This window comes from Coenobita brevimanus, chromosome 38, assembly GCF_032717465.1.
Source record: "Coenobita brevimanus isolate Jiangsu-jjx chromosome 38, ASM3271746v2, whole genome shotgun sequence".
NCBI classification, from domain to species: domain Eukaryota; kingdom Metazoa; phylum Arthropoda; class Malacostraca; order Decapoda; family Coenobitidae; genus Coenobita; species Coenobita brevimanus.
The window spans coordinates 4,374,605-4,400,959 of NC_136991.1; positions in this window are offsets into that span (position 1 = coordinate 4,374,605).

Below are 26,355 nucleotides of genomic sequence, written 5' to 3' on the forward strand. Positions count from 1 at the left end.
TGAGTCGTTCATACGTTCATTCACTTACCTCATCCATTCATTCATAATTATATCAACTCACGCTTAGATTCTTCACCCAGTCATTCATAATTATTGACTCACAAGCTTATATACTCTCACCCATTCATCCACTATCTCACTCAGTTATCCATTCACCCAATCGTTCACGAGTTTATCAACTGACGCATATTTATTCATTCACTCCATTATTATTCACTCACACACTCACATGTTGTCATCCATTTATCCACTGTCTTATTACTCATCCATTCATCCACTATCTCATTACTCATCCATTCATCCACTGTCTCATTACTCATCCATTCATCCACTGTCTCATTACTCATCCATTCATCTCATTACTCATCCATTCATCCACTGTCTCATTACTCATCCATTCATCCACTGTCTCATTACTCATCCATTCACTCAATCGTCATGTTAATCAATCTCTCAGCCAACCAATCTCTCTCTCGGTGTCGGTGGGTAAATGAAATCGAGTCGGTATATCGGTCGCTCCTTCCGCCGAGACGCACACTTCCTGTCAGTAGTTCATATACATCTTTTCAGTACGTTTTCAGTACGATGACGTCTTATTCTTTCAGCACTCAAACGTTTTATATATATGCAGTTACACATACTTTTCGTCGCCTTCGTCAGTGTGAGAGATTTTTTCCACCTAAGTAGCATGAAGTTTGGAGTTTGTAAGAATCAAACAATAAGACATCATGGCTCAGAAGTGATTAAAGTGACCCTGCTAATGACCTTTTAATTAAATGGGATGGAATTTCTCTTCATTAGTTCGGCATCCTTGAAGAATGAAGGATTTGTTGATGGGGACATTATTTTTATTTGTTTAGAGAAAGAAAAAAGATTTGCCGGTTTAGGGAGTTGGGAGAAGGATAGAAAGTAAGGAAGAGGGGTGTGAAGTAAAGAAGAAGGATAGATGAAGAAAGAGGAGGAAGACGTTAGGAAGAGGGTAATAAATAAGGGAAAGAATTGAAAAGGAATACGAACATAACTGTAAGGAAGAAGGAGAGCAGATACGAGAGAAAAATGAAAGGAGAGAGAGAAAAAAAAAAGAGAGAGAGAGAGAGAGAGAGAGAGAGAGAGAGAGAGAGAGAGAGAGAGCAAAACAAAAAAAGAAAAATAATGCGAATACTAAGAGATGGGACCATAGAAAGAGAGAGGAGAGGAGAGAAGAGAGGAAGGGAAGAGGACAAGGGTGTAGTAATTGAGTACCGATTGATTAGACCCGGAAGGATGGAAGGGAGGAGAGTGGTCGTGGGGGGGGGAGGTGGAGGAGGAACAGAATCTCTCTCTCTCTCTCTCTCTCTCTCTCTCGCTCATTGTCAAGCCTTTTTCCTGTCAACACATTTAACTCCATTTTTTTTTATCCTTTCTCTTTCACTTTGTCTTATTTTTTAGTTTTTCCAAGTTTTTAATCCTGAAATGACAAAGGCGTTACAGTTTCATTTTTTTTTATTTCTTCGGGGGTCTTTTCTAATTGTCTCCTTGCTCGCTTTCATCTTACTTTTTCATGCTAGTTTTTAATCTGTCTTTGTCCCATTCATCATTACATTTTCTTCTTCCTTCGTTTCTTTTCCCCTTCTTTTACCCTTTCTTCATAATTTTTCTCCCAACTTTTCACTTGTTCTCATTTATCTTCTCACTTGTTAGATTTTTTCCCATTCTTTCTTTCCTACGTCTCTCTTATTGATTTATTTTTCCTTTCCTCCTCCATCCTTCACCACTATACGTTTATCCATCATTCTTTCGCATGTCATTCTTCCAGTCTTTATCCGCCTTCCCTTCCTTGTCTTTTTTTTTTTCTCTTCCTTCCTTCCTTCTTTCTTTTTGTTTTCAGCTTACGTGTTGAAATCCATTGCTGTATCAGAGAGAAGCAGTGTGACTCTCTCTCTCTCTCTCTCTCTCATACGATATCTGTATAACTGTATATCTGTCTAACTGTCTATCTATCTATCTGTCTATATATATACATTTATAAATATATATATGTATATATACGTATATATTCCTGAGACACCTCAGTATCATTGTATATTTACCACTCAATCCCTAATTTCTCTCTCTCTCTCTCTCTCTCTCTCTCTCTCTCTCTCTGATTGGCTTCTCTGATTATTTGTGTCAGAGTGAGGAAGATGGAGCCAGAGGAGTGATAAAGAGCCGGCGGATATTGAGGGGGAGGAAGATAGGTGACAGGAGGAAGAGGAGAAAATAAGAGGAAGACATAATGGAGGAGGGAAGGAAGAGGGAAGATGGAGGAACGCGATGGGAATTTGGTGTGAGGAAGGAGAGAAGAGGAAAAATAGAAGTGGATACGAAAGAGGATGAGATAGATGAGAGCAGGAAGAAGGGAAGATAGATGGAAGGCGAAATGGAGAAAAGAAAAAGGAGGGAAGATGATAGAAAGAAAGAAGATGGAGGAAAGAGAAGAATGTGACAGAAAAAAATGAAGGGGAAAGAGGAGTTGCATACTGAAGGTGAGGAAGGTATCAGACAGAAGGAAGAAGGGAAATTAAAAACAGATGAGAGAATGAGAAAACTAACTGAAGGAAGACATGAGAAGAGACATGGAGTACGGATGGGAGAAGGGAGGAGGGAAATAGGAGAGAGAGATTGGAAGTAGACGAAGACAAAGCGTACTGGAAGGAGAGCTGTTGTTTTTATTATTATTAATAATATTATTATTGTTGTTGTTATTGTTGTTGCTTAACGCCGGTCTGTCTGACCGAGCAAACCCTTGGACAACAGGTAAGTAACTACTGTGGAACCGTCCTGTAGGAGTAATATTGTACAGTACATGCACCGGGTAGGGAAACGGCGCCTCCTTGTGGTAGACAGCGCCTCGTCACGGTCGGAACAGGGTCTTTTCCTAGGGCAAGGTGCAGGGAAATGTGAGGAGGTTTGGCTCACGGGTGTACGCCGCATCTGCTTAGCTTCAGTCAGGGAACACAGCACCATCACGTGTAGGCCCCTCGTCAGTGCCAGGAGGAAGCGTAGTCGAGAAGGAAAGGAAGATAAAGACACAAGGAAAGAGATGGGAAGGCGGAAGAGAAAAAACAAGGTAGAGGGACAAGGAAGTGGATATAAGAATGAGGCCACGGAGAAAAAAAAATTGAAATGAAATTGAGGAAATTAACGAAGAACGTAGATGGAGAGAGAGAGAGAGAGAGAGAGAGAGTATAGAAAAGAAAAATTAGTAGCGTGAAGTGAGTGAGATGGAAAAAGAGAATTGTTGGCTATTAGGAAAGAAAGTGACAGCCATTGAGGGGAATCTGGAAAAAAAGGGAGAAGTTAATTAGAGAGAGAGAGAGAACAGAGAACAGAGAAAAGGAAGAGAATTGAAACAAGTGTAAGACATTAAACGAGAAAAAATGATCAGGGGAGAAAGAGTAGTAAAATGTTGATGTGTGTTTGAGAAAGAATGTTGGCAACTTTTTCGGCTTTTTAATTCCTTTTACAATTAATTACTTGCAGTTATTCGTATTTGTATTGTATCTGTCGCATATTTAGCGTGATAAAACGGGATGGTGATGATGATGATGATGATGATGACGATGATGATTTAGGAAAAAGCTCGTAGAAGGTAGACGATGTTGCTGATGAATTTGGAGGAAAGACCTGGAAAAAAAATATGATGACGATGAAGCTGATGGATGTAGAGGTACCGTACAATGGAAAGCCAACAACAGGTCTGTCGGTCCTTTCTTGGCATGCTGCATCACTGTGTACCCACCCCTACTGCCTATTAACACCCATACACATCCTATCATAGCAAGGTGAGTTAGGCAGATACAAGGCCAAGACGATGAAGTACACGGTAGTAGTTGTAATCAGTGGTCTAGTGACAGTCTTTGAAGTTCGAACCCACTCCAGAACGTCCCCTAAACGTGATGTCATTACGGACCGACCCAATAATCTCTTACCTGCTTCTTGTTAACCCTCCTACATGTTCTAGGCCCAGGTACCGGTATACCTGAAGAGCCCCCAGTAATTTTACAGTTACCGGTATTTAAGCAACCCTCCTCACAACTTGGCCACTTAACAAACTCTCATAGCTGCCTGTCACCCCACCCCCACGCTTTTGTCACAACCCTCCAAAGCATCCTGTTAACTCTCATCCCGTTCTTATCCCCTACGCACCCCCTGCTAAACATAGGTATTTAAATATCCCCCTCTCCACAACCCCCCTTTTTAGACCCTTCTGTCTCCTTGGCAACCCTCCTTACCTCACACCCTTGTCCAGACTCCCTTGTACTCCCATCACCTCGTCCCCACCATCACCACCCTTGCACTCATCACGAACTTCCTGCTGGGTTCCCATAATCCTACAGTCAGAGGTAAATGAACAACGCCTCCCTATCCTATATATCCATCCCTCTACCCCTTATAAAACCACCGCCCCCATATTAATCCCATACACCCCTTATCATCCCCAAACACCTCTTACCAACACCTTATCAGTGAGCTCCCACCCCTATGTGCTCTGCTTATAATGTTTTTACTCAGCCTTGGTGTAAAATTACAATATCTCCGTCTTGAGGGCAGTTCTAACAGTATGTTGCTAGTCACGAAGAAGGGTCATGGAAAGGATGTGGACTATACCGTTGTCTTTTTTTATAACTGAACTACGTGGAATAAGTTACAGTAGGTCGAAAAACAGGACCACGTTAAAGGGAAAGAGTAGGCTATAGTACACCTGAGGGGACCCATAATCCCACAATCACAGGTAAACCAGCAGTGCCCCATCTCCTCTGCCTCCCTTTGGCGTGATTACATCCCGTGGTTCCCTGTTCCCTTCACTAATTGCTTCCTCGCCCACATAGAGGAAGCTATTGACGCTCTGCCTGTGTGTGTGTGTGTGTGTGTGTGTGTGAGGGAGAGGGGGAGGGTGGGCTTGTGGGTGTGGGTATGGATGTGTTTATGGTGGTCAAGGTGTTATCTCTGTGCTTTGTGTGTGTGGTGGTGGTGGGGGGGGGGGCTGTAGATTATATCACAGTAGTGCATGGCTGTGTGTGTGTGTGTGTGTGTGTGTGTGTGTGTGTGTGTGTGTGTGTGTGTGTGGCTGGAATGGCTAGTTTAACTCAGTTCTCTAAATTGTAAGATAATGGACATACCCGTACTCCCTTTCCCTTCCTTTTGGGGTGATTAGAAAGAAATGACAGTGAGTCCATAAACTTTTATTAGCATGAAGAACTATCAAACTATGACTCACATTCCTTCAAAGTACTCCTCTCCAACCTCTATGCAGCGTTCCATTCGCTTTCTCCACTTCATGAAGCAAGCGTGGTACTCTGAAGACAGTATACTTCGGAGTTCTGAATTGACGGTCCGTGCCAAGTCTTGGATGCGATGAAATTGCTTCCCAGCGATGGCAGATTTAATTTTTGGAAACAACCAAAAGGCACAGGGAGCCAGGTCAGGGGAGTAGGGTGGGTGGGGGAGCAGAGTTATACCTTGTTGTTCCAGGTATTGCATAGTGAGGCGAGCTTTGTGGGGTGCAGCATTGTCGTGGTGCAGCAAAAAGCGAGACCGACGGCGGGTTGGTGCGGTGTTGGCCTTGTGTTCCAAGACTTGTGGAAGGACCTGGTCTGTGTAGTATTGGGCTGTGATAGTGGACTTTTCAGGCATCACATCCACGCATATTGGTCCTTGAGAATTGAAAATGATGGTGAAAAGGCGCTTCCGGCTGCGAAATCCTTCCTTCAAAATCTGAAGTCGAGGGTCTTCATCGCCCAACCACACCATGTTTGACTGCTTGTCACGGGTTGTGAAGAATGAAATCCAACACTCATCTCCAGTAGCAACATCTGAGAACCGTTTTGGACCATTTGGTTCAAATTCAGCAAGCCAGACACGACAAATCCTCACCCGTTCAGCCTTTTGCTCATCAGTCAACAAATGGGGTATCCATCGACAACACTTCTTCCTCAGGTGTAATTGTTCATGCACGATGTCATATGCACTCCCATAACTGATATCAAGCTCCAAGGCTAAGAACCTAAGAGTTACAGTTGGATCCTCGTCAATGATGGACCGTGCACGGACAGTTGTTGCTTCGGTCACGGATGTCCGGGGGCGTCCAGAGCGTTGTTCATCTTTCAATTCAGTTTTTCCTGCTGTGAAAGCACGAATCCAGCGGGAAACAGTTTCCAGGGAAGGAGTAGTGTCTGGATAAACTTGTAATAATTCCCCTCGAATCTCTGTTGCTTTCTTTCCCAGTTTCCACCTCGTAAAAATGTAGAACCTGCAGCCTTCTTTCGAGTAATCCATGTTTCTGGCCAGAGAGCAAAAACAAGAGTGAAGCATTCACTCACAACAATAAAACAAGAAAAGTCAGGCATACGGCGACAAGTTCAAACTCGTAAGGACTGGCACCTCTGCACTCTCCTTGCTCCCCTACCTCCCATCATTCAAGGTTTTCATGTTATAGCACGAACTGTCATTACTTTCTGATCACCCTTCGTAGCTGTCAAAAATGGTGGTAATAAATATGCTTGAGCCTCAACGCCATCACTCCGATAACGTATGTATTTATTATATTTTTGCCACCGTCAGAATATTTTGTTCATCATACTGAATTTTCGATCTGTACAAGTTTTCTTTATTGTGCTATGTATCACTGTATTCCAATAACCCCATCATTATAAAACCTCTTGTAAGTTAATTAAATTTATCTAGTAGTAAAAAGGATTTAAAGTACGTCATGGGTCTGAAGGGATAAGTGTGACTAAGATCTAGATTATAATGATGTATTTTGTGTCATTCATCTCCTCTCTTCTCATCGCCTTTCCCCCATCCTGCCTCTTTCCTCTCCTTTCCCCTCCCCTCCCCTCGCCCTTCCTGCTCGTCCCCTCTCCTGTCTTCCTTCCTCCCTCCTCTTCTCTTCTTTTCTGTGACTCCTCAGTGATGTTGGGGGATGGCTAAGGAAATGTCTGGGAAGAAATCAGAGAAATGTAATGAGAAAAACCGTAGAAAATCCTTATGTCACCAACTCTAAAAGATAAATGGATGTTGCGTCACATCTCAGAGTGATTTATAGGAGACGCTTATGAAAATTCTGTCCCTGAGGATGTAAATATTGCTGCGTAGCGATTTCTGATGTGACAGGGCTGAAATATTGCAGTTTTCTGTGCCAGTCCTCAGATTAATTTATTTTTTATGCTGGATGATAAAAAGGTGTGTAGAAGAGGTAAAAAAAAAAAAAAAAGATACCGTAGAGATTCCATATGTTAATCATCAGAGTATGTTGTTTCGAGGGATGGTTGTTAAATTTTCGTCAAGGCAAAGCTAAAGATTAAAGATAACCTAACACCGTCTAGTTTATTTCTCATCGTCATATTTTGTGCCATCATGTAGATATTTGACTTGCCTTCTAAAAAACATAATTTTCGCTCTCAATACTTCACCCCCGTTTCCTGAAATGAGAATAAGGCTTTGTATGATGGTGATGATGATGATGATGATGATGATGACGGCTTTCTTTACCCTCCAGATACCAGCCCTTTCATCTAGTTTACCCTTCATATTGATAATTTGCCCCCCTCCCCCAGTCTAATTATGGATGTCGTTTCTCTTGACGTGTTTCCTTGACACATATTGACCCTCACATTGACCCGGAGTTCATGTCAAGGCACCAGAAGGAACCCTCCTAAATGTTGCGCGCGCGCGCGCGAGAGAGAGAGAGAGAGAGAAATATGCTTTTGTATGTCTGCTGTTTGAGCTTGAGAATGTGTGTGTGTGTGTGTGTGTGTGTGTGTGTGTGTAGCCAAATCCCCCACTAACACTGACTGATTCGCCACAACAAAAAACAGTTTGATACGGACCGATGGACAACCCCGACTTACAGTGCCTGACGAATGGGGTGCCTGTCCGCTGAAAAATGGTGACGAATGGCCGAATCGCGTCTTGGGCTCCTGTCCACGACTCCACGGTAATCCCTTTTTACGAATTTCACTGGGGGAGCGGATCGCACATGAATTAATCCTTTCAGTCCGATGACGTGTTTATCACTTCAGTTATGTCTTCAGGTAGTTTTGCTTAGCTCTCGAGAGGTTTTTGGAACTCAGTGGTGTAAATGTACGTGGGATGATGGTAGTAGTAGTAGTAGTAGTAGTCATAGCTTCATCAACCCGGTGGACTGCAGACTGTAGTTGGTTTTCTCCACCAGTCCAACACTCATCTTGTAAAAGATAGGGAGGGAGATGAGGAACGTTCGTACTACCGGGTAGAGGAAGCACTCGTTGTCATTGGTGCCACCTCGTGAAGGCCTCGCTCCCCAGCTCCATACAGATGGAGTAAATGTATATGATCCAACCTCTCCAGTACGAAAGCTCTCTTCACTTTAATGAAATAGCTTTAAGCAAGACTTAGAAAGCACTTAGGGAGCGCATGCCTTCGCCAGTGCCATTGAAGAATCCGGATCCAGATCCGCCCCCAAATTTAATCCATTCTTTCTTTGCCCATGGCCCACCTTTCCACAGAATTTCATTGAAATTCATTGAGAACTTTTGGATATATCGTGTGGACAAACAATAAAGCAGACAAACAGGTGAATACATAACCTGCTCCAAGTTCGTTGGTGGAGATAACGAGGAAAAAAAAAAAAAAAAACGACAAAGGACACTGTTGATAGCCCTAAACACCTCAACCGTACTCACCACCCTAACACATCCCAGGGTGTTTCCAGTGTCTTTGGATACACCCTCCTGACACCCCAATTACGGTCCACATGCACACTATACACACGATTATTTCATCCTGTAAAAAGGATGATGACTGAGTGAGTGGCACAGTTAGAAGCACATACTAGATTTGGCCGTCCCAGTGGATGCAGCAAAAGTTATCGGATTGAAGAGATTAATTATTAGGCGACTGGTGGTGTCCCGTGTGGCGAATAAGGTGGCCAGTCTTTGGCCTTAGTAAAACACCGTCGTCAGCCTCCGTATGGTGATTAAATTGCACGAATCCTCCTAGACCGATGACTGTTTTAATGTTGTTGTTCTTGTATTCAGTCCGAGTCCAAGAGAGGCCTGTTTGTGAAAGGGTTACCACTTCACTACGGCGGCATCATATATATTTTTTCCTTACACGCGATCGGTTGATTTTTTTTTTTTTTTTAAGTTATTTGAAATTCCATGTACCAAACGGGTTATTGAAATGCTACATCTAACCTCTCCAAGTTGCAAAGTCTAGCCCTGAGATGAAGAAAATCGTAGGGATATAACAAGCACGAAATATAAAATGCCTGGTCGGAGTAGAGGGGTTAATTCGTTGCTAAATTCAGTTTCGAGTGGATCGGATGCAGGCTAACGTTTGTAATTATTTCGGCGTTGCCCCTGACGGTGAAATATGGTGATGACAAATAGGGAAATGGCGTCTTGTGGTTCTCGGGAGTTGCGTAATAATCCGTTCTCGCAGATTCGTTTTTGGCACGAATCGCATGCAGATTAAACCTTTCAAACTGGTGACGCACTTTTTTTTTTTTGGCCATTTCTTGCCACCTCGAGAAAGTTATATTAAGCTTAGAATAGATTTTGGGAATTGGAGTGGCTAGGTGGAGCCCTCATTAGCCCTGCTACCCCCATTGTGCTCTTGGAATCTGAAAATTATCGTTTGGCAGCAACAAAACTGAAAAAAGAAAAAAGAAAAAAAGACTACGTTACCGGAAGGAAGGGGTTAAATTGCCTTGATGCCCTCCAGTATTGTCACTTTTTCTCATTTTTCTTCCTTCCGTCAATCTGTTTTATTCAGCTTAAGGAAGATGGGTGAGTTCAGTGCAGTAATCCATTTTCGCAGATTCGTTTTTGGCACGGATTGCATGTGGATTAACCCCTTCATTCCGGTTGTGTGTGTGTGTGTGTGTGTGTGTGTGTGTGTGTGTGTGTGTTTTGTTTTGTTTTTTGGTTGCTCCACACAATTATTTTCAGAGTAGGAGAGACTTTGCAGATCAGAGTAATTGTGTATACTCTTCATTATGCCTTTTACGTCTTAGGAGCTCTCTAGGCCTGATAAAATTACATGGGGAAAATTTGAATGATAATAAGGTCACCAGGTTAAAGGGGTTAAATTGTGCCATTCTCTGTTATTCTTGCTATCATAAAGCTGTTATTTTTAACTTATGGGAAGGTTACTTTAACTCATGGGGTAATTTCTGTGGGGTATTTTCTGTTCACTTCAGTCCGGTGTCATCATTAGTACTCTGTTCTTACTACAAACTGGCGATTTTATTCACATAGCGATAAATTTTGTAAGATATAACTTTCGTTAACACTTTCACTGCTAGAGATCGCTCCTAAAGTTAAATAAATTCGACTGAAAGTGTCCTAGTAATAATGTAGTACTGAAGAGGCTACAGTAATTTGGGAACGAATCGTGTGATTGCTAAAGTGTGCGAGCGTCTGTGTGTTACGTGACTTTGATAGGTTGGATGGGTGGGGGATAGCGAGAGGGGACAGAGAGGGGGGGGGGAATGGGTTAGGGAAGAGAAACCATAGGCATGAGCGATCAGGAAAGGATTGGAGGAAGGGGGAAGTGGAGGGGGAAGCGTAGAGAGGGGGAAATGGGTGGGGGAAGAGAAACCATAAGCATGAGTGATCAGGGAAGGATTGGAGGAAGGGTGAAGTGGAGGGGGAAGCGTAGAGAGGGGGAGGTGGAAGGGTAAACTGGGGGAGGGGGGGGGTCAAGTGGCATGGATGGTTGGAGAGTGGAGTGAGTGGGAAGGGGAAGTTGGAGGGAGGGGGAGGTAGGGAGAGGGTGGAAGGGGAACAACTACAGGTGTAAATCCCTCTTTTTGCGCCCCCTTAAAAAATAAAACATGGGAAAAAAGAAAGAAAGAAAAAAAAACAGATTCCGATGCGCTCAGAATTGGAGTGTTTTGTCCACATCTGCCTGCAGGATCTCTGGGTTTAATTAAATCGTTTAGTTGTTAAAAAAAATAAGTCGAAAGCCATGGTGACTCGATCGTAACTAGTTCGTCTTGCTATATGTGTGTTCAGTGAGTCTAGATTTTGAGACCCAGACCACGATGAACATTACAGTAGGTGTTGGTAGTATGGTACAGTAAGATACAAAACAGTTCGTTTCTCCTACCTGTCTTTCTTCACTAAATTCGTAAGCGTTTGAATGTGACGCAGTGAACGAAATTGCCTATCATTATCCATCTGTGGGTGATAATATGCACCTCAAAATGATCGTATCATGAATTTGGCTCTCTCTTGTATTTTGTTTTTCTCTTGAAAGGAACAGTTATTGCGGGCTCGTGGCCCTTGGTTCCTTCTTCCTCGCATAAAAAAAATAAAAAAATAAAAAAACTGTCCAGGACGTGTCATTCAAACGTCTACGACTTCAGTGATGAGAGAGGCAGGAGACGTGAATGGGCGTGTTTATTTGACTGTGCAGTACTATCATTTTCATGCATATGCTCGTACCATGTCCATTCATACCTATGATATGTAATGACTTTGACCTCACACAAATACAGCAATTACAACGTTTCAGTTTTCACATGTATATCAAGAGTCACCACAGACACCTTGTCCCCTTTTCGTACTTCGCCAGCGTGGAGAAGGATAAGTTCTGACCATCATTCAGTCGCCGTTATTAGGTTTGGTCCTACTTTCAATATCATTATGGGTTGTTTTACAGTAGCTAAAGTTACAGACGAAAAAAATGTTGAAACAAGTAGCGTATCCTGTGGTATTGTAACAAAATACATGAGTGGCATTAGTATACAAGTTTTCGCTTCGGTAAACTCTAATGATGAAAATGCAGTTGTTTGAAATCGTTGGCTGCAAAATACAAACTATTTATTTTCCCCACCAAACGTCAGGCAGTATTATTCGACTCAGAGAAACCACCCGCAAAAAAAAGAAAAAAATGAAAATTAAAGATATAGTAAAAAGAAAAGTAAAATAGATAAAAATAAAATGATATATATATAAATAAAAGAATGTATATAAATAAATAAAAATAAAATAATATATATAAATAAATCTAGTACCTTTTTTCCTCAAGAAGTAAGAGCTGCTTTGTATTATCTTCCATCAAATGCCAGACAACTTTATTCATTCAAGAGAACCCGCCGTAGTCAAGTTTACCCTTCCGCCCACTACAAAATACATCGAGTTACAAGACTGTTTAGTTGAGGGGAATAAATTCTTGTAGCAAAGGATTGAACACTGTCTGGATAAGATCTTTGGCTGCTGGTAATTTCCTGAGTTGCATGCATATAATGGCTTAAATTTACCCTGAATAACATCTCTCCAGGACGAGGAAAGAGTTAATAAGAGTCTGCTGAAACTGGAACGTGCATAGCGGTGGACGATGACTGGGATGAATATAAAGTCAAGTTTTAATTTCTTCATTGCTAGGATGTTATTTTTCTTGTCCTCAGATTTACTTCAGATTAAGGGAGGCTTCTTGAACTGGAGGGGTTAGATACAGCCTTCATAACCTCCTTCATCAATCTCTTCATTACCAGGGTCCTCTCTGTTCTGAATGAAATCGTCTGGTAGTGGCAGGAATAGAATACAAAGACATTACCGTAATTAAGGGGTTACCAATTACAACGGAGGTATTCTCGGAGTTAATGAAAACCACCTACAGGTACAAAGGATAAGATAAAAACCTGACGTCCTCGGGTAAAGGAATTACAGTAAAATGTGACAATTTATTTAATACGAGAGTTATTTCAAAATCAAATCACTTGGATAAATGAAGAAATTGAATAAAAGAATAGACGTCCTCGGCTGAAAGGGTTAAAAGGTGGCTCCATTTAGCCGTGGATGGGTGGCTGTAGCTTGACACATTTCCCATTTAGCCGTGGAACGCATTGCTGCAAAAATCCTGCCCCTGGGAATACATAGGGAACGAGAGGCCAGATTGACTGCGTGCCAAATATAGAAACACGCCGACGCCACCGCTCGTTTTCTATCACCCCCCATCCCACCCCTCCCCTCGCCCGGGTATCTTGTCTTCCCCTCACCCCCTCCCCTTTTTCCTCACAACTCTTCTCTCTTCCGGTTCTCCCTCTTTCCCCCCATCGTTTGCATCTTTTTTCCCTTTACTCCCTCACCTATTGCATTTCCCCCCCCCTCACACCCCATCCTTTACATTTTTCTCTTCCCCACTCCCCAAGCTGTCCCTCAACACCACCTCTTATTTCTCTCCCTCTCATCCTCCACTCCTCACTTCTCTTCCCTTCACCCCCTCCTCACTTCTCTCCCATTCACGCACTCCTCACTTCACTCCCCTCCACCCCCTCCTCACTTCTCCCCTTCACTCCCTCCTCACTTCTCCCCTTCACTCCCTCCTCATTTCGTTCCTTCACCGCCCACCTGTCTCCCCCACTGCACCTCATTTCACCCTTCTTCACCCTCCCTCTTGCTCTCTCCCATCTCCGTTTTCCTCCCCGTTCCACTTTACTTTCCCACTCCTTCCCAACTCCTTCCCCCTTTTCTTCCCTGCTCTCTGTCGTCCTTTCCTCACTCCTCTCTTCTCCCTTTCCCATCTGTCTTTCTCCTTTCCATAGTCCCTTCCCCATTCCACCTACCCCCGGGGATAATCGGAGAGCCAAAAGCAAGATTGACTATGCTGGTATATGTAGAAACACTGACACGACTGCTGGTTTTCTCTCATCCACTCTCTCCTCCCCTTCCTTCCCCTCCCCACCCTTCCCCTCCCGTCTCCCCAGCCCTAGATTTCCCTCCTGTTTCGTCTCTCCTTTTCTTTAGTCCTCCCTTTACCTTTGCCTTATTTCTCTAATCCCTTCGTAATCTAAATTCTTCACCACCTACAACCTCTTCCCCTTTCCCCTGATCTTATTCCTTCTCCTGTCTCAACCCTCTCTTCTCATCTTCTCTTCCTTCTTCCCTTCTCTCCTTGCCGTTCATATCTAGCTGCTTTCTCCATTCCATCCTCACTTCCATTTCCCTTCCTCTGCTTCCCACAGATTATCTCATTGTCTCTTCTCCCTCTCATCTTCTTCCTCCCCCCGAACCTCTTTTTCCCCGTACATCATACTCCTATTTTCCTCCTTGTCTCCCTTCTCATATTTCCCTTTTCTTCCTCCCATATCCACATTTTCCCATCTCTTATTTGCATTTCTTCCCCTTTTCCCTCGTCGTTTCACATATTCCTCACCCTCGCCTTTATCTCCATCCTCCCCATCCTCCATCCCACACCAATTGATCTTTAGTGCTGGAAAATATCAGTGCATCAACATATACCTTCCTAATCCCTCCTTCCATGTTTCACGTTTTCCTTCCCCTCCCTTTTCCATTTCTCCCTCTCTGATATTATCCCCCTTTCCATTTCCCTGTCTCATCCTCCCCTTCCTCCCCGTCTCTTTCCTTCCTCCTGTCAGTCTTCCTTTCCCCTAATTAATATTCACCTCTTCCTCACTCATATATCCCCCCACCCTCTCCGACTCTGCCCTCCCTTCCACTTCCCTCTCATCTTCCCATCTGTTTCCCTTTCCACTCTTTCCGACTCCACATCTATTCCAGCAGATCATTTTTTTTTCCCTTTACCATCTCATCTCCCCACCCATTCTACCCTCCCTCTCCTACAGCCTCTCGCCTCTTCCTTCTTTCCACCATATCCCCCACGCCTTGTCCTCTCCCACTGTAACTTTCCGACCATTTCATCTCCAGCCTTACAGAAAATATGCTCAGCTACCTTTCCCTTTCCCTGTCTTTTCCCTCTTCATTTTTCCCCTTCAGCTTCCCCTGTCTTCCACCCCTATTCCTTCCCCTCCCCCTTTCCCCCTCATGGTATTCCCATTCCTCCACTTATCCTACTAGTTTGTTTCAAGTCTTTTCGCCTTGCTCCCTTCTCTTCTTCCCTTTCACTCCTAAACCCCCCTTCTGCTCTCCCACCCTTCTCTCCTATCTACCGCCTAGCTCTGTCTACTTCCCTCTTCCTTTCCTCCTCTTGTCTCTTCTATTCCCTTATGTTTTTTCTTCCATCATTTCGCCTCCCATCTCTTCTCTAATCATCTCTTCCCCAACAATCACATCCTGCTTCCCAATCTCCCCTTCCCCCCTCACCTCTCTCCTTCCCCCTCTCCTCTCCGCTTTCCACCTTCCCCTCCCCTTCCTCCTCCCTTCCACTTTGCCCATCATTCCCTCTTTACGTCGCACATTCTCCCCCCATCCCTCCTTCTGCTGCAATCCATCTCCATTGCTGCAAAAAATCTCTCCATGACAACATTCGGCTCGACGTAGCAAAGTCTCTCATCGTGAGCCATGATGCTTCCGTGACGACTTTATCCTTGACGAGTGACTGACTGATTGACTGACTGACTGACTTACTGATTGACTGACTGACTGATTGACTGACTGGTTGACTGACTGCTACTACTGCGACAAATGACGGAAGCGACTGGTGTTTGTGAAATATGGCGCTCTGCCTGATATATGGCTGTGTGTGTGTGTGTGTGTGTGTGTGTGTGTGTGTGTGTGTGTGTGTGTGTGAGAGAGAGAGAGAGAGAGAGAATTTGCAAATTGTTTTCTTAAATCATCCTAGCAGTTTTGTTTTATCAGTGTGTGTGTGTGTGTGTGTGTGTGTGTGTGTGTGTGTGTGTGATATAGGGACTGCGTGCGGGAATGTACATTTTTGTTTGTTTTGCTGTTATTTATAGGGTATACTTGTGGCTTTCATTTACGTCTGTGTGCATTTTTTGAGCGAGTGGCTACCGTAGTTTATACTTGAAAAGTGTGATAACATGCGACTGTTTTTTATTTTCCGTCGATTTTAATTTTCCTTTTGCGGTAAATTTTGGGCACCGCATCCTGTGAGTTAGGGGCATCGGCAAAATAATTTCCCGGCATTTTTGTCTCTGTTCATGATTTTCTTCTTTTCCTGTAACTTGCCACTTTCCATAGTTTGCTCTCGTGCACTTTTAGTAGTATTTTAAGTGGCACAGAAGACTTCGTAGTCCATCTTTCTTGGCCCCTTGTTATACATATTATATCTTCACAATACACTTTTTTATTTGTTTACTTCCGCGTCATAGTTCCCATTAGGTATAAATAAGATGATACTGATAGGTAATGAGCATAATTAATCGCGTAGGAAAAGATGTCACGAGGTCATCAGAGCCACTTAGTATTCGGCTCCCAATCTCTCTAATTCGTGTTTGTTCTCCTCATCCCTTCTCCCTCCCACCTCAGATACCCCGTCATCCATCAGCTCCCTAAGAGAGTCATATGCACGTACTGTACATGGGCATATCCTCTTGGGCGTAGGAGGCTCATTAGCACCTCTGCTGTACTTGTTACTCCTTCGATAGGCTGCCGTCTTTTGGGGGTGAGGGAACATCTCTACGATCCAGGCAGTCCGTCAGTCATTCACTAAGGATTTTTAAAAGTAGGTGCTTAAGTTCCGTAGAATTTTGCAAACTCGCACATTAAGGCCCTGATCCTCCCTCGTTCAGTACATGTTTTATTTATGCTTCAGGTATAGTACGACATTATTCAGTGTGTGTCCGTATTTTTGTATGCGTGCTAATGTGTTCATGTTGGTGTGGACGTATTCGTGTATATGTTACGCTCCATTTGTGCAAGTGCCCACTTCATAAACTAGAAAATGTATTTACCCGTTAAACGAATTGAGCATTATGAGTTCTTAGACTGGATAAATTTGGTGCCAGTTCTTGATATGGGCAGTATCGTGTAAGGTATTATGAAAAATTTCCCACATGTATGAGTGGCTTGGCATATAATTTACTATGTCGTGGTAATTCAGTGACCTAGTGACATAATGCCATCACGTAAGCTTACAGCAATTGGCTGGCTGTCACTCAAACTACTTAGCTATGAAAATCCACTTACGGTAATGATAGTCCAACAACTTAGCCGTTAGGGCAAGTACCACATACGACTAATCGATTTGGCATGACCAGAGTTGTTACAGCCGTTCCGTCAGTTCTCACTGTGTCACTTAAGAACATGTTTGTGTTGTTATCTGTGTTTTGCATGATTAGTGTAGAAAGGAACATGGAATGGCATGACTGCAATGCATTGTTGAGTGTTGTTCTTGCCCGGTGTTATAGAGGTTAAAAACGCAGATAAACAAAATAAAAACTGTCAAGATAGAAATATCTTACTTATAAAATATTAACGCTTGCTTCTCATGGTGGATTGGATAGAGTTACCAGAGGTACGGTAATGGCAAATGCATGGAGAATAAAGGCAGTGTAAGGAACAGTATTCCAGAATTTCACAGTGAGACTTCATGGAGGAGGTAACATACAAAGCATGTTTTAATTAGCATAGCATCATTGTTCATTCTTATACAACAATATAACAAACGATGTGAAAAGTGTACAAAGACAAGGCGCAGAAAAAAAAAAAAAAAAAAAAAAAACTCAGTTGACTGGTTTACACAACTTCTTTGGTCTGTTTTATACATCATACTGATATTATACCAAGAGGTGTGCAGTTAATGAATATTGTATATCATACTAGTGCTTGCCTGTAAAAATTTGTTGGACTAACTAATAGTCGTTTCGTTGCAAAATGTTTGCAGATACCATTATCTTTGTTTCCATTCCGTTATTCAGCCGACAGTGACCAATTCTGACCAAAAGTCGAAAAAAGTATTTATGGCATATATCTGCGTGTCGCGAGTTTCGACAACTTCGCGCAGTCGCGTCGCGCGCGATCGTCAAAAGTTTTGTTTGGTATTTTTCTGACACTCCCTGGATTTACTCCGACCTGATGGAAAAAGAATTAGGTCGATAGCTATTACCATTCTCGTGAAAGAAACGAAAACACACACACACACACACACACACACACACACACACACACACACACACACACACACACACACACACACACACAGCATGACTTTTTCTGTTTTGACAGGTTTACATATCGACAATTTTTGCTTCTTTCAGTTTGCTCAGCCCATGAAACGAGGAATCTAATTTATCCGTTTAATGAACAGGCAGCAGATCTACCCATTTAGTGAATTGGACAGCCAGGTTCCTCAGTTCACGAGTTAGACGACTTCACCAGCGGGGTGTTAAATATACATGTTGGTGGGTAGGTGCGGGTGTATGCGCGTTGGTGTTGCATTGTGTTCGTGTTGTTTTGTAGGTACTGAGTTTAATTGATGGTATGTACGTGTTTGTGTACATGCTGGTGTGTCCATGTAGATATTTACGTATTCGGGGGTACAGTAAATGGTGGTGTCTACTTGTTATTAAATACTGTTTGGTGTGTTCGTTTTGGTGTTGGCATATTGCTGTGTACGCAATAGTGCATACGTATTGGTGTGTACGTCTTGGTATGTAGATTTTGTGTGTGTGTGTGTGTGTGTGTGTGTGTGTGTGTGTGTGTGTGTGTGTGTGTGCAGGCAGAGCAAATGGAGGGCAAACCGCATAAGCACATTTCCCCGAGGCCTGAGGGACAAATTGGTTTATTGATTAGTGATGGCTGGATGCTGAGGGGACAGGGGAGGGGGTGTTGCAGTGAGATAGCAGAGTGGTGTGTGTGTGTGTGTGTGTGTGTGTGTGTGTGTGTGTGTGTGTGTGTGTGTGAAGTATAAGTTGTGATGAGAGAGTTGAGTGAGATTGGGCAGAGTGTGTGTGAAGATGTGAGAGTGAGACTGGCCGATATGAAGAAAGATGCAATCATGGAAAATGTGTTGCGAGATAGGTTGTGAGGAGAGGGATGTGAAGGGTGTTGCTGTGAGAGACGAGAATGAATGATATGAGAAAATGAGAGAAATATGTGAAATTAAATTGTACGTGTTTGTGAAATGTGCGAGGTTATGTTTTGTTTGTGTGGTGTGATTGAACGCTGTGAGGGTGTTATGAGGGGTGTTAGTAATGAGTGGTGTGTAGGAAGAGAGGGGAGTGGTGGTGTTTGGAGAGAAGTGTTAGGAGTGATAGTGTGATGAGTGAGTTCTGCTAAGTGTTGTTTATGCAGCAGCTGTGTGAGAAGAGGTGGTGTTTTCAGTGCTGTTGCTGGTGGAAGTGATGCTGTGATGAAAGGTGCAGTAACAGTAATGGTGCAAGTAGTGGTGGTGTAAGCGATGGTGGGTCACGAATAGTTGTGTAAACAGTGGTAGTGAGAGGACAGGTGCTGCTACTTGAGGTGGTGTGAGAAGTGGTCCTACAAGAAGAGATGGTGTAAGGGTATTGGTCTAAGTGGAGAAAAGATTGATGAAAGTTTATGAAAAAAAATGGTGGAATTGCATTGATATGGAAGAGTATGGCACCTTGACGTGATGGCATGGTAGGTGGATGATGAGATGGAGGTCATGGAGAGAGGTTTCATGGAGGTGATGGATGGTGATGGGAATGGCATATCGGTTGATGGTTGATTATAGCAGGGTATTGGAAGGGGTGATAGTGGGGTATGGTTACTGATGGAAATGGTAACTGAAGTGGTGATGGCGTTTAGGACTGGTGGGGAGAGAGAGAGAGAGAGAGAGAGAGAAATGCCTGTGTGTGTGTGTGTGTGTGCGGGGGGGGGGGTGCAGGTGCTTGAGGCGATGGTGAGCCTAGTGAGGAGTTGTGAGATATGAGTGATGGTTGACGTGGTGGTGTAAAAGTGACAGTAAGTAATGAGTGAATGTGCGGGTATGATCAAAATGGTAAACGATGGGTAGGTTGATAATGATTTTTTTTAAATTATTATGAACGGCAAAAGAATCATGCTGTCTAAACTAACGAAACGAGAGTACTGTCCTGTAATATGCTTGAACATTACTAAGTGGGTTAGCACGATGTCATTAGCTTTGCAGATATTTTCGTCGAGTGTAAAACAGGTATTTGACCGCAAAAATACACGATTGTAGCTAATAAAGTAAGATTACGACGGCTATCACATACTTGAATTTTTTATTATTAGACTAGTAAGGTTTTGGCACGGCTTCGAAACATTGGAAAATATCTATTGAACCGGATATACACTTACCGGTAATCGAAACTATGAAGGGAAATTACGTGTACAACCTCTCCTAACAAGCTTCAACGTTCCTGATCTCGTTAGGTTTCGACACTGATTCGAAGCAGTGTGAAAGAACTATTTGACCGCAGCTGTTCTGGCGCCAAACTCAGCATATTTCATGAGACACAGTGGCACCGCCTTGAGAGAATGAAATTTTTGTACTACCGCGTTTATTTACCACCAGACATTTCGGTGTATTTATGGGCGTCCTTAGCAAAATTCTGAATGTGACCGGGCAGCTTCAAGGTTTAGTTACTGGCCATAAAGCGAGAAAAATGACCTTTATCGCTTGTGCAAACTAGAATGTGTGTTTGCCTTGTGTTGCGCTCCCAGATTTGTGATGTGTGGGTGGTATAGAGAGAGAGAGTGAGAGAGAGAGAGAGAGAAAGAGAAAGAGAGAAAGGGGGGGGGAGGGAGAGAGGGAGAGAGGGAGAGCAGGTGTGAAAGACGGGTAGGTAGGGTGGAAACAAACAGAGGAGGAGGGGGAGGGAGAGGTGAAACCATTGAGGCTTTAACAATGTGTAGCTTTTGTTTACTATTTCCTGAATGCTATCAACCCCTGCTGTCCCGGGGCGTAGTGTGTATTCTATTCTCGCCACAGCCAGACTATTTTATTCAGTTGATGGGAGACAATGAAAAGTTAATGATTGCTGTGTATAACCCCTCCAGTTGGAAAAAGTCTCTCAGTCTGGATAAAACTGAAGATAAGAATGAATACAGTGAAAAATGCAGGATTAGAGTTACGAAATTTTACACAGTGGAAAGACGTCATTCGTGTTAAGATATTTAATTCAGTGTAAAAATACTCGTTCGGCATTAGAGTTAATTTGATAGTGAAAAATACATCATTGGAATAACGAAATGTAATACAACTGAATATGTCATTGGAGTTAAATTTAATAGTCAAAAATACATAATTGGAGTTAAATTTGTTAGTCAAAAATACGTCATTGAAGTTAAATTTAATAGTAAAAAATACGTCATTGGAGTTAAATTTAGTCAAAAATACGTCATTTGAGTTTAATAGTCAAAAGTACTTCATTGGAGTAAAGAAAATTAGTACACAGAAAAATACGTTATTAGGGTCAAGAAATTTAGCACAGTGAAAAATGCCACATTGAAGTAAAGAAATGTACTCTTTACAACTAGAGATTTTTCTTTTTCTTTTTCATGGTTAAGAATGTCGTCTGATGGTAGCAATATTAAGGTTGAAAAAGAATCCTCATTGTGAAAGGGTTGAAGGGGGTTGTTTCAGTCCCGTTCACTACAAGAGGAATCCCCTAACTTGAATAAAAAGGTCTGGCGGTGACAAGATTGAGATAATAAATGTCATAATCGACCTTAAAGAGGACGTGTTGATTGTTTCATTGCCTTTACTAGATGTCCTCCTGAGCAGAATGCAGTCGTCCTCTGATAAATAATAATAATAATAATAATAATAATAATAATAGTAAAGTGTTTGAAATCTTGTGAAATTGTTATTGTATATATATGTATGGAAGTTATTTGCTTTCTGTTTTGGTTTTCTTTCTCGTGACCTTTCCTCTTTTGAAGATTCACACACCCGTTATCTATAACACTAACACACACACACACACACACACACACACACACACACACACACACACACACACACACACACACACACACACACACACACACACACACACACACACACACACACACACACACACACCAGGCTCCCCTCTCTCTCCCCCACACCTGTCTCCCCTCCTGTTTACCCTTCCGTTTTGCCATATATGCAAACAGTGCTCAATTTATTAGTTTTTATCTTGTCTGATTTTTTCTGCTCTCTCTCTCTCTCTCTCTCTCTCTCTCTCTCTCTCTCGAACGAACGAACGAACGAACGAACGAGATTTTATATATATATATATAATTTTTCTCGTTCAGTTTCTCCTTTCTCCTCCTCGCCCTCCTCCTCTCCCCCTCCTCGCCTTTCATCGCACCCCTTTATCTCCTTTCGCTTCTTCCTCCCACTTTTTCCTTCACTCTGCCCTCTTGCCGTCTCCGCTTCCACCGCTCCTTTTTTTTTTTTTTTTCCCCTTCCTACTTTCGTCTGTCACGTTCTCTTCCCACTATACACTCTAACTTTCGTATCTCTTGTTTCCCCGTTCTCACTGCGTCCATCTCCGTTTCTCTCCTCTCTCTCTGGTACTACCTTCCCTTCCTTTCTCTCCCCCTCCCCCCCTTCTCTTCCCTCTTCTCCCTCGTATATCCCTCTCCTCTTGCCTTCCCCTTCTTCCTTTCCCTCCCGTCTCTCTCCGACGTCCCTGTTTTTTCTCTTTTATTTATATTTCCCCCCCATCATTTCCCTTTTCTGTTTTCCCATTTCCCTCCTGTCCATTTTCCCTCTCCCATTTTTCCTCTCGCATTTTTATTTTTCGTTTTCTTTTTCCTTCTATTATCTCCCCCTCTTCTCTTTCAACACTGTTATCTGCGCTTTCTTTTTTCATTTTTATCAAGATTTATCAATGTAGAATGGGACTGGAGTGTATTGGTGTTGTGATGAGGAGAGGTAGATTGAGATGGTTTGGGCATGTGGAGAGGATGGGGGGATGATAATTGGGTGCAGAAAGTGAGAAGTGTTAATGTTGAGGGTAGGGTAGTGAGAGGTAGAGCGAAAAAGACCTGGGACGAGGTCATTGAGTGTGAACTCAGGGTTAAGGGACTGAATAGGGAGGCTGCCAGAGATCGAGCAGCATGGAGAGCCGCCTTTAGGTGACCAAGGCCGACTCATACATGCATTTTGGAGCCTTCAAAAACGAGAACGATTTCCGGTTGCATTTTCATACTCTCTCTCTCTCTCTCTCTCTTCATTCTTTCTTCTCTCATTTTTATCTCCTCTCTTTATCCTCTCCCTCTTCCTTTAGCATCTGTTTCTGGCGTTTCTCTCATCTTCTTTTCCCTCTCTCCATCGCCCCTGTTCCCCCTCTCAGTTCCTCTTCTTTTCCTTCTTTCTTCCCTCTCCTTCCTTCCTTCCCGCCTCTTTTCTTTCATTCCTTCTCTCTCCCTCCCTATTCCTTTCTCATCCCTCTCCCAATTCTTCCTTTCTTCCTCTCTCCGTCCATCCATCCTTCTTTTTCCTCCTTCGTATATCCCTCTACCCTTCCATCTCTTTCTTCCCTCCTCTCTCCTTCCATCCTTCCCTCTCTTTCTTCCCTCCTCTCTCCCTCCATCCTTCCCTCTTTCTTCTCTCCTCTCTCCCTCCCGCCACGGCCACGTCAGCAATATACAGCTGTCACTCCGCCATCGCAGCTGCTAGAACACCAGGCTATTTTTTTTTTCCACCCCTTCCTTTTTTTTATGCCAGCTATTCCGGGAGAGATTGACTTTTCCCCTCCACGGCAATATTTGACTGCGCCTACGGGAGCAGATGTATTGGCGCTACAGTCACGGGCAAAAACTGGACTACTCTTTCCACTGTGTCTGCGTCGCATTTAAAGGGGACTATGTTCGTTACTCTCCTCCCAGATGCATCATATCAAGGGACTCACCTTTTGGTACTGAACATACCTAGCGTCTGAGGAAAATTAGCCGGCATAGGAAACTGGTAGATAGAAGAGGTGAAATACTAAATGAATGTTTGTCGCGGCCGTGCCTGGGAACTGTCACACTGAAGAAATACCGTAAAACAACAAAAGAAATAAAAGCACCTAGCATCCAGTCTATATTACTCCTTGCGAGATAAGGTGAACTGGGGCTAGATAACTTAAATGCAGAACATTTGAAGGTAGATAACCAGCTCATTCCCCCGGTGGCACTACGGTAACGGGAACAGTCAGTCAGGTAATGCAGGTATCCATCGATGTATAGGGGGCACGAGGCTATAGAGCGTAGAAACTATAAGGCCATAAGAACGACGTACTCTCCTGGCAGCATTTTTCATTGTAGAGAAACGTTTAGTCACCCTTTAAGGATTCAGATCGTTGCGTATAAGGTATAATTTTCACACGCGACCTGAATGTGCTCAGTAAGCCATCAGATACTTAGTGACATTACGTATTAAAATGAGTAAGTAAAAAAGCAAATAGATTGATAAAAATCTCTTTGGGATTCGATTCGTTGTGCAGTGCACTTTATCTTTACCGCGACTAAACTCTTTTTACTCTAACTTGGCCTAAAACTGCCATCTCTTCACCTTGAATTCTGAGTTTTACCAATAGATTAACACCGAAATATGATGCTAGTCACAAGTGCTGTGGAAAGGATATAAAACCGTAGAATTGTCTTTTTCTGCCACTGAATTACGTGAAATGAGCAGCGAAAAACATGAAAATCTAGACCAAGTTAAAGTGAAAGGGGTATAGCACCTTAGACCGCAAGATACAGTAGGAAACAGGAAATATATTAAGTAGTTATTGCATCCCTGGAGTCTGTGTTCGTAATATTGATGCTTAGTTGAGTGTGAGCTGTATTGTTGGCTCAGTTCATCGATTAGTTTTTACTGTTTCTGTTTCTGTGCTTTGAGAGAGAGAGAGAGAGAGAGAGAGAGAGAGAGAGAGAGAGAGAGAGAGAGAATTTTTTTATTGTGCTTTCATTGACATCACATTGTTAAGTACCGTATATATATTGACGGCAGCTCCTTATCAGTAATAATTAAATTCTTTACACGTTCGAAATTTTGCAGAATATTCCCACAGTCTTCTTGCCTCAGCTGGAAATGTGGCGGTGGTCTCCGGTTGCAGCTGCCAAAGGATTCACTGGTGGCATGCATGTCTGTGTGGCTGACGGGCGTTTGTGATGGCGGTGATGGTGTTTCGGTTTTGGGAATATTTGTGTGTGTGTGTGTGTGTGTGTGTGTGTGTGTGTGTGTGTGGAGAGAGAGAGAGAGAGAGAGAGAGAGAGAGAGAGTTAATTCGACATCAAAATTAGTTACGAAGTTTTTCTTAGTGATGCCTCGCAATATTGTAGGTGATTATGCATGTGAGTAGTAACATTTGGTATTGGTGAGAGACTGGTTAGGAGTGCGTTTAGGAGTCTGGTGGCTGAAAAGAAGGAAAACCCAAGAGCACAGTGAAATGATAAGGTAGGAAAGTATATGTGGGAGGATGGTGTTGCATGGGAAGAGTTAAGTAAAGACTGAAGATACTGAAATACCTAGAAGTCCTTTAGTCAGTTCCGTCTCCCCTATCCCCTTCACTGAATGCTTTTATCATTTTGCCTTCCATTAGAGCTCTCCTGCTGAAGTTACTGTAGGTTCAAGAATATTTTTGGAAACGCTTGTGGGTCTGTCCTTCGCTTAGCTAATTAAAATCGTGTGGCTTGAGAGTAAAACCCGAATGACTGAAAGACTTTCGTAAGCGATAATAGTAAAACATTGTTCCACTGTATAAGTAAAGAAAAATTGTCGTCATCTCCAAGAGTATCATCATCATCATCATCATCATCATCATTATCATCAGCATTATTATCAGAAGTGCCATCATCATCAAGAACATCATCGTCATTATCATCATGTATGAGTCATTATCGTCTTCGTTGTTGTCACTCTTATTACTCGTCCCCGCCCCGGAGGGGCTCGGCGGGTATTGTTTTCGCTCGGTTTGGTTTGTCTGTTTGTTTGTTTGTCTCTGTCTGTCTGTCTGTCTGCCTGTCTGTCCCTGACTGTTAACAAATTTACGTGAAAGCTACTGGTGCGATTTTGACTAAAATTACAGGGATGATGGTCTATGACTTTATGATCACCTGATTAAATTTTGGGCGAAATTGGGCCAAGGCCCAGGCTGTAGGGGCAAAAAAAAAAAAAAAAAAAAAAAAAAAAAACCGGGGACGGGTATTTTTTTTTTTTTTTTTCGCCATAACTCCTTTCAGATTCGTCATAGCGACATAAAGCCAAAACCTAAAGGGCCTCTTTCAAATCTGCATCCTATAACATGCCTCATTACATAGGGGGGGGGTCACCCCTCAGTTAGCAGTAGGGGGTCAGTGTCAGGTGGGTCGGGCCTAAAATTTCAAATGGGCTTAAAATCGTCAATTTTCACCCGATTTACTCCAAATCTGATATATGACATCTTTGACCATATATCCTGTTGTGTTTATACGTCAGTACTAAATGACTGTCGGGGACGGGTTTGCATTGCCTTGGCACCACTTCTTGTTTCTCACTATTACAAATGGGTTGATTAGGATCCAGAAAGAGAAAGAGAAGGAAAACCACCATCAGAGTTCCCGGGAGAAATGGTTCACGCTTCCAGTGACTCATCATTCAGGCTTTCGAAGTTACTACCAACGCCGCAGAAAGTGACAGGAGGCTGGACACAGAGTAACGTTACTCTGAATGAAAACTACCCACGCAGTATGATACACACACAGTGGCAGCAGAGGGATTCACGACACGCCTGTT